Raw genomic sequence first — 7282 nt, 5'->3', positions numbered from 1 at the left:
GCTTTAAACACATTTAAAAGATGAAGTGGATGGGAACATAGTGGGCAGCTGAAACTTGGAATTGTCAGAGCCATGTCTTTTAGTAAGGTGGAGAATTTATAATGAGAAGAAAGAGAAAGTTAACAATAAATTGGCATAGAATTTTGGAGGTCAGTGGAAGGGAATGTGTAGTATCCATTCCAATGTTGCACGTAACTCAGATCACTAGTAATAATATTTTTATATTCTAGTTGGTGAAATTGTCTGTATATGACCTTGCTATAAAAGTATGAATAGATCCGCCATCCTCTTTTTCCTCAACAAGGTGACTGAGCTGCAGATGCAGATATGCAGCTCTTTGTGAAGACCCTCACGGGCAAGACCATCACCCTTGAGGTCGAGCCCAGTTACACCACTGAGAATTTCAAAGCCAAAATTCAAGACAAGGAGGGTATCCCACCTGACCAGCAGCATCTGATATTTGCTGGCAAGCAGCTGGAGGATGGCTGCACTCTCTCAGACTACAACATCCAAAAACATTCCACCGTGCACCTGGTTCTGCACCTGCAAGGTGGCATTATTGAGCTTTCTCTCTGCCAGCTCACCTAGAAATACAGCTGCAACAAGGTGATCTGCCACAAGTGCTATGCTCACCTGCACCCCTATGCTGTCAACTGCCGCAAGAAGAAGTGTGGCTGTACCAACAGCCTGCGCCCCAAGAAGGTCAAATAAGGCTCTTCCTTCCTCGGAGGGCAGCCTCCTGCCCAGGCCCCATGGCCCTGGAGCCTTAATAAAGTGTCCCTTTCATTGACTAGAAAAAAAAGTATGAATAGAACTAGTCGACTGGCCAAGAGAAACAGCAACCTAACCTTGCCCTCATTTATGCGCACTTTTGCATATGGTTAGGTCTAAGATAGTGTTTATAAGTGAGAAGAGAAGGAAATTCATAGTCTCTTTTGGGGCTTTTTCAAATTTTTTATGATACATCTTCCCATCAGGAAGTTTGATTTTCTCCATTTTATAAGTCAGGATTTATTGCTCCATGATCCACAGTATATCCACTTCTGTATTCCCATGTGTTTTTCAAGATTAATTAAATGGTGGCCTTGTTCATCATTTTAGCATCTGTATTAGTTTGCTAGGGCTGCCATAACAAAATACCATAGACTGAGTAGCTTAAACAACAAATATTTATTTTCTCAGAGTTTTAACTTCTCCTGAGGCCTCTCTTCTTGACATGCAGATGGCCATCCTGCTACTGCCTCTTCACGTAGTCATCCCTTTGTGCACACATGCCCCAAATCTCTTGTGTGTGTCCAAATTTCCTCCTCTTTTGAGGACACCAGTCAGATTGGATTAGGGCACACCCCAGAGGCCTTATTTAACTTAGTCACTTCTTTAAGGGCTCTATTTCCAAATACAGTCAAATTGTGAGGTATTGGGGTTAGGACTTTAACATAAGAATTTTGAGGTGACAGAATTTACCCATAACAACAGCGTCTTAATTTTTACACATTTTACTTTTCATTCCTTTTAAAACTGTTATTAATAATTTATTCATTTGAATAAGGATTAAAATAAGGCTAGGACATTGAAATTGGTTGAAATTGCTACCAGTCTCTTGTATCTCTCTCTCTCTCTCTTTTTCTTAATAAGGGACAGATTTTACATTGTCGACCAGGCTGGAGTGCAGTAATGTGAGCAAGGGTCACTGCTGCCTCGAACTCCTGGGCTTAAGGGATCCTCCTGCCTCAACCTCCAGAGTATCTGGAACTACAGGTGTTGGCCACCATGACTGGCTAATATTTTTACTTTTTTGTAGAGATGAAGTCTTGCCATCTGGCCCAGGCTGGCCTCAAACTCCTGGGCTCACACAGTTCTTTCACCTCAGCCTCCCAAAGTGCTGGATTACAAGTGTGAACCACTGCAGCTGGCCTCTTGTTTCCTTTAATCTACAGTTTCCCCCTTTTGCCTTTTTTTTTCTTTCAATTTATCTGTTGCAGAAATTGGCTTTATCTGTAGTTTTCTAAAGCTTGGATTTTAGTAAATGCTTCTTTATAATGACACTTAACATTTTTCTTTGTCATTGGTATTTCTCATATTTTATTATTTAGGCCTAGAGTCTGTATGTGATTCAGGTTTGCTATTTGGGCAAAAGTATTTAATAAGTGGTATTATGTACTTTCACCAAGAGACACATAATATGATTGTCTCTTTCTATGATTCTAGCAGCCATGGATAATTATTTCATAGATTATTATTTTCTTGGGGGTGGCAAAATGGTGATATTCTAATTTTACTATCCCTTCATTTACTAGATGGAATGTCTTTTTAAATTTTCTATTTATTTATTTATGTATTTATTATTATTTGAGACAGAGTCTCATGCTGTCACCCAGGCTGGAGTACAGTGGTGTGATCATAGCTCACTGTAACTTACAACTTCGAGGCTCAAGTGTTTCTCCCACTTCAGCTTCCCCAATAGCTAGTACTACAGGCACACACCACCTGGCTAATTTTTAAATCTTTTGTAGAGATGAGGGTCTTGCTTTTTTGTGCAGGCTGGTGTCAAACTCCTGGCCTCAAGTGATCCTCCTGCTTCAGCCTCCCAAAATGTTGGGATTACAGACATAAGCCACTGTACCTGGCCTGGAATATTTCTATATAGAAAGTTCTCTTCATTATCTACTTGATTGCCTTCAGGTATATATAAGAAAGACAGGATAAGCCACTAGATTTTGAAATGCATTTATAAATTTTCAAAATAATGAGTTGAGTCTCTAGCATCTTTCAAAGGTGACTAATGAGTTTAACATTATTACTATAAACCTATAGATTTAAACATAATTGTTGTGTTTCAACCCATTATAGTTATTACTCCTGTTGATGATCAAGGTCTGTCTTTGGCCAGTGGGAGCCTCTGCAAATTGATTTCTGAATCTTTTTGACATGGAACTATTAGTCTTTGACAAAATCTTTGATTTCTGATGTGACAATCTATTCCAGTTTTATCTTATACACTTCCAGTCCTATATATAATATTAACTATTTTTCGAAGAATTGCTGGTTTTATTTTTAGTGGGAAATGGTATTTAAAATAAGGAAGTCGGCTAGGCGCGGTGGCTCACACCTGTAATCCCAGCACTTTGGTAGGCCGAGGAGGGCGGATCACAAGGTCAGGAGTTCGAGACCAGCCTGGCCAATATGGTGAAACCCTGCCTCTACTAAAAACAAACAAAACTAGCTGGGCGTGGTGGCACATGCCTGTAGTGCCAGCTACTTGGGAGGCTGAAGCAGAAAAAAGTAAATAAAATAAGAAAGTCTGCCTATATGGGTTATCCACTTCTTTTTTAGGGCTCAGCCTACCCCTTTCACACAAACCCAACTGAATTCGGACTCTCTATGTGCTAGGCAAGTTTGAGCTTTTTCAGGTGTGTACACGGGGTTTACTGAACTCTGGCATAGAATAGTTTATTTCTTCATTTTATCAAGTTTTGTCCTATCATTGAAATTCATTCTTGAATAAAGTTATTATATATAGTTCAGTTACAGCAGAGATCCCATTTTGAAAAATTATGTCAACATTGGGTTGTGTACGTTGACACATCAGTAATGTACAGTTCTCATTTGCCAGAAATTTTTGTATGAACAACATATTGAAGTTATTAAGTTAATGAATTCTGCCAAGGTATTGATATATATTTGTTTATTATAAGTGTTTAAAAACAAAGGGAACCTTTTAAAGTTGAAGATTATTTAATAGGCTGTTGCATGCAAAGAGGTAACCAAACTGAAGCTACTGCTGAAACAACTTTATGCTTGAGTTACATATGTTGATGGCAGCCAATAATTATTTGTGAAATTTCTGTATCCAGACTCTCTTCTGCTCTACTTTTAATGGATCTAGTGTTAATGTTAGAATCTAGTGCATTTCACAACTGTTGCTATTATAGATAGAATATCAGGCGGGATAGTGAGGTATTGAGTTAGATGAAAACATTTTCTAAAAGTATCTCATGCCTGTAATCCCAGCACTTTGGGAGGCTGAGGCGGGTGGATCACCTGAGGTCAGGAGTTTGAGACCAGCCTGACCAACATGGTGAATCCCCGTCTCTACTAAAAATACAAAAATTAGCTGGGGGTGGGGGCGGGCAACTGTAATCCCAGCTACCCAGGAGGCTGAGGCAGGAGAATTGCTTGAACCCAGGAGGCAGAGGTTGAGTTTTTCCCACAGCTTTGGATCCTGATGACTGTTTTTTTTTATTGTTACTTTCAACTTCCTTGCCTTGACTGAAGCCATACTTACATATTACTGATAACATATGCCATGGGCCAGGCTTGGTGGCTCATGTCTGTAGTCCCAGCACTTTGGGAGGCTGAGGCGGGTGGATCACCTGAGGTCAGGAGTTTGAGACCAGCCTGACCAACATGGTGAATCCCCGTCTCTACTAAAAATACAAAAATTAGCTGGGCTTGGTGGTGGACGCCTGTAATCCCAGTTATTCAGGAGGCTGAGGGAGGAGAATTGCTTGAACCTGGGAGGCAGAGGTTGCAGTGAGCCAAGATCAGGCCACTGCACTCCAGGCTGGGTGACAGAGCAAGACTTCATCTAAAAACAAACAAACAAAAACATAATCCATGTATATGATGTAAAGAGCACTAACATGTTTATATCCTCCTATTTCAATCTACTTTTACTTCATCTACATTTTTAGCAATAATGTGAACATGAAATCTTAAATAATTAGCTATCTGTAATACATTTACTCATCCACTCAAAATATTGGGCCCCCCAATAAACATCATACACTATATTCTAGGTACAGGTGATAAACAATTCAGAGAGTATTAATTTCAAAACATGGTAAGTGCCACGAAATAAAAATCCTGGATGCTATGTAAATGCATAGTGAGAGAGCTGATTTGGTCTGGTAGTTGAGGGAATCAAGAGATATTTGAGTTGAGGTCTGCAGTATTATAGAAAATTAGCTAATCAAAAGAGAGGCAGTCTTTCCAAGGAAGGGCATGTGAGTCAGAAGAAACTGCATGTGGCAAGCTCTGAGGTGGGATAAAACATGGACACATTGAAGGAATTGTGACTGGAGCATAGGGATGGAGGAAAATATTGTAGCTAGCTGAGAAATAAGCATGGAAAAATGTTGTAGAGTTGTATAGGCCATGTTAAGGACTTTTGTCTTTATCTTAAGGAGAAGCCATTGATGTGTTTATGAAGACACATGATGTGATCAGATTTTCAGTTAAATTTAAAAAATACTTGGAATGCATTTGGGAGAATGGTTTGGGGGAGAGGCAAGAGTGGATTCTGTGAGCCAGTATTTCAGAGGATGTATTATGGTAGCTTGGACTAAAGTGCCTGAGCCAAGATGGAGAGAAGTAGACTGCTTTAAGATATATTTGAAGAATAACATCAACAGCGCTTAGCAATGAACTGGAGATGGAAGATGAGGGAAGGGAAGGTGTTAGGCAGATTTTTACAATGAGAGTGGTTGGTGATCATGGCTATCAAGATAGGGAATGCTGGATAAGAATGTAGTTTAAGGTGAAGATTATGAGTTCAGTTTCACCAAAACTGAACTTGAGACATGGTGAACGATATATCAAGGTGCAGATATCCATGAAAGTTAGAGAGAGTGGTCTAGAGCTCAGGGAGGAGTGTGTATCCCTAATTTAGACTAATTTACACTAGCAGATATAATCAATTTTCTTTATACTGAAATGCAGATATTCGAGTATAGAAAATGAGCAGACATTTGAATATAGAAGAAAGATTTGTTTTTTTCAGAAAAAGAATAGTAGAGTATAAGCAATAATATTTAATCCTAGGAATTAATTCCAAACCCTTTTTAAAAAACTTTTAAGTTCAGGGGTACATGTGCTGGTTTGTTACATAGGTTAAACTTCTGTCATGGGGGTTTGTTGCACAGATTGTTTCATCACCCAGCTATTAAGCCTAGTACTCATTAGTTATTTTTCCTGATGTTATCCCTCCTCCCAGCTTACACCTTCTGATAGGCCCCAATGTGTGTTGTTCCCCTCTGTGTGTCCATGTGTTCTCATCATTTATCTCCCACTTATAAATGAGAACATGTGGTATTTGGTTTTCTCTTCCTGCATTAGTTTGCTAAGGATAATGGCTTCCGGCTCCTTCCATGTCCCTGCAAAAAGACATGCTCTTGTTCTTTTTTAATGGCTGCATAGTATTCCATGGTGTATATGTACCACATTTTCTTTATCCAGTCTATTATTGATGGCATTTATGTTGATTCAATTTTTTTTTGGCTATCGTGAATACTATTGCAATGAACATACACATACAAGTGTCTTCATAATAGAATGATTTATATTCCTTTGGGTGTATACCCAGTAATGGGATTGCTGGGTTGAATGGTATTTCCGTCTTTAGGTCTTTGAGGAGTCATCACACCATCCTCCACAATGGTTGAACCAATTTACACTCCCAAGAAGAGTGTCTAAGTGTTCCTTTTTCTCCACTACCTCAACAGCATCTGTTATTTTTTTGACTTTTTAGTAATAGCCATTCTGACTTGTGTGAGATAGTATATCATTGTGGTTTTAATTTGCATTTTTCTAATGATCAGTGATGTTGAGCTTTTCTTCCTATGATTGTTAGCCACATGTATGTCTTCTTTTGAACAGTGTCTATTCATGTCCTTTGCCTATTTTTCAGTATGGGTGTTTTATTCTTGTAAATTTGTTTAAGGTCTTTATAGATGCTAGATATTAGACCTTTATCAGATGCATAGTTTAAACAATTTTTCTCCCATTCTGTAGGTTGTCTGTTTTACTCTGTTGATAATTTCTCTTACTGTGCAGAAGATTTTTAGTTTAATTAGATTCCATTTGTCAATTTTTGCTTTTGATGCAATTGTTCGTTATGTCTTCCTCATGAAATCTTTGCCTGTGCCTATATTCCGAAAGGTATTCCCTAGATTGTCTTCCAGGGTTTTGATAGTTTTGGGTTTTACATTTAAGTCTTTACTCTATCTTAATTTTTGTATATGTGTAAGGAAGGGGTCCAGATTTAATCTTCTGCATGTGGCTAGCCAGTTATCTCAGCACCTTTTATTGAATAGGGAATCTGTTCTCCATTGCTTGTTTTCATCAGGTTTGTTGAAGATCAGATAGTCGGAGGTGTGTGGTCTTATTTCTGGGTTCTCTATTGTGTTCCATTAGTCTGTGTTTTTTTTTATTTTTATTTTTAAAATTTATTTTTATTTATTTATTTATTTATTTATTTATTTATTTATTTATTTATTTATTT

The 7282-nt window shown here is 38.3% G+C and overlaps 1 pseudogene; it reads left to right on the top strand.

Annotated features, from left to right (window-relative positions):
- The first annotated feature begins 321 nt into the window (after positions 1-321).
- Positions 322-711, top strand: LOC111537213 (annotated as a pseudogene).
- The last annotated feature ends 6571 nt before the right edge of the window (positions 712-7282 follow it).

Source organism: Piliocolobus tephrosceles, chromosome 14, assembly GCF_002776525.5.
Source record: "Piliocolobus tephrosceles isolate RC106 chromosome 14, ASM277652v3, whole genome shotgun sequence".
NCBI lineage: Eukaryota > Metazoa > Chordata > Mammalia > Primates > Cercopithecidae > Piliocolobus > Piliocolobus tephrosceles.
Note: the sequence above shows the minus strand (reverse complement) of the source record. Positions and strands in the feature narration are given on the sequence as shown.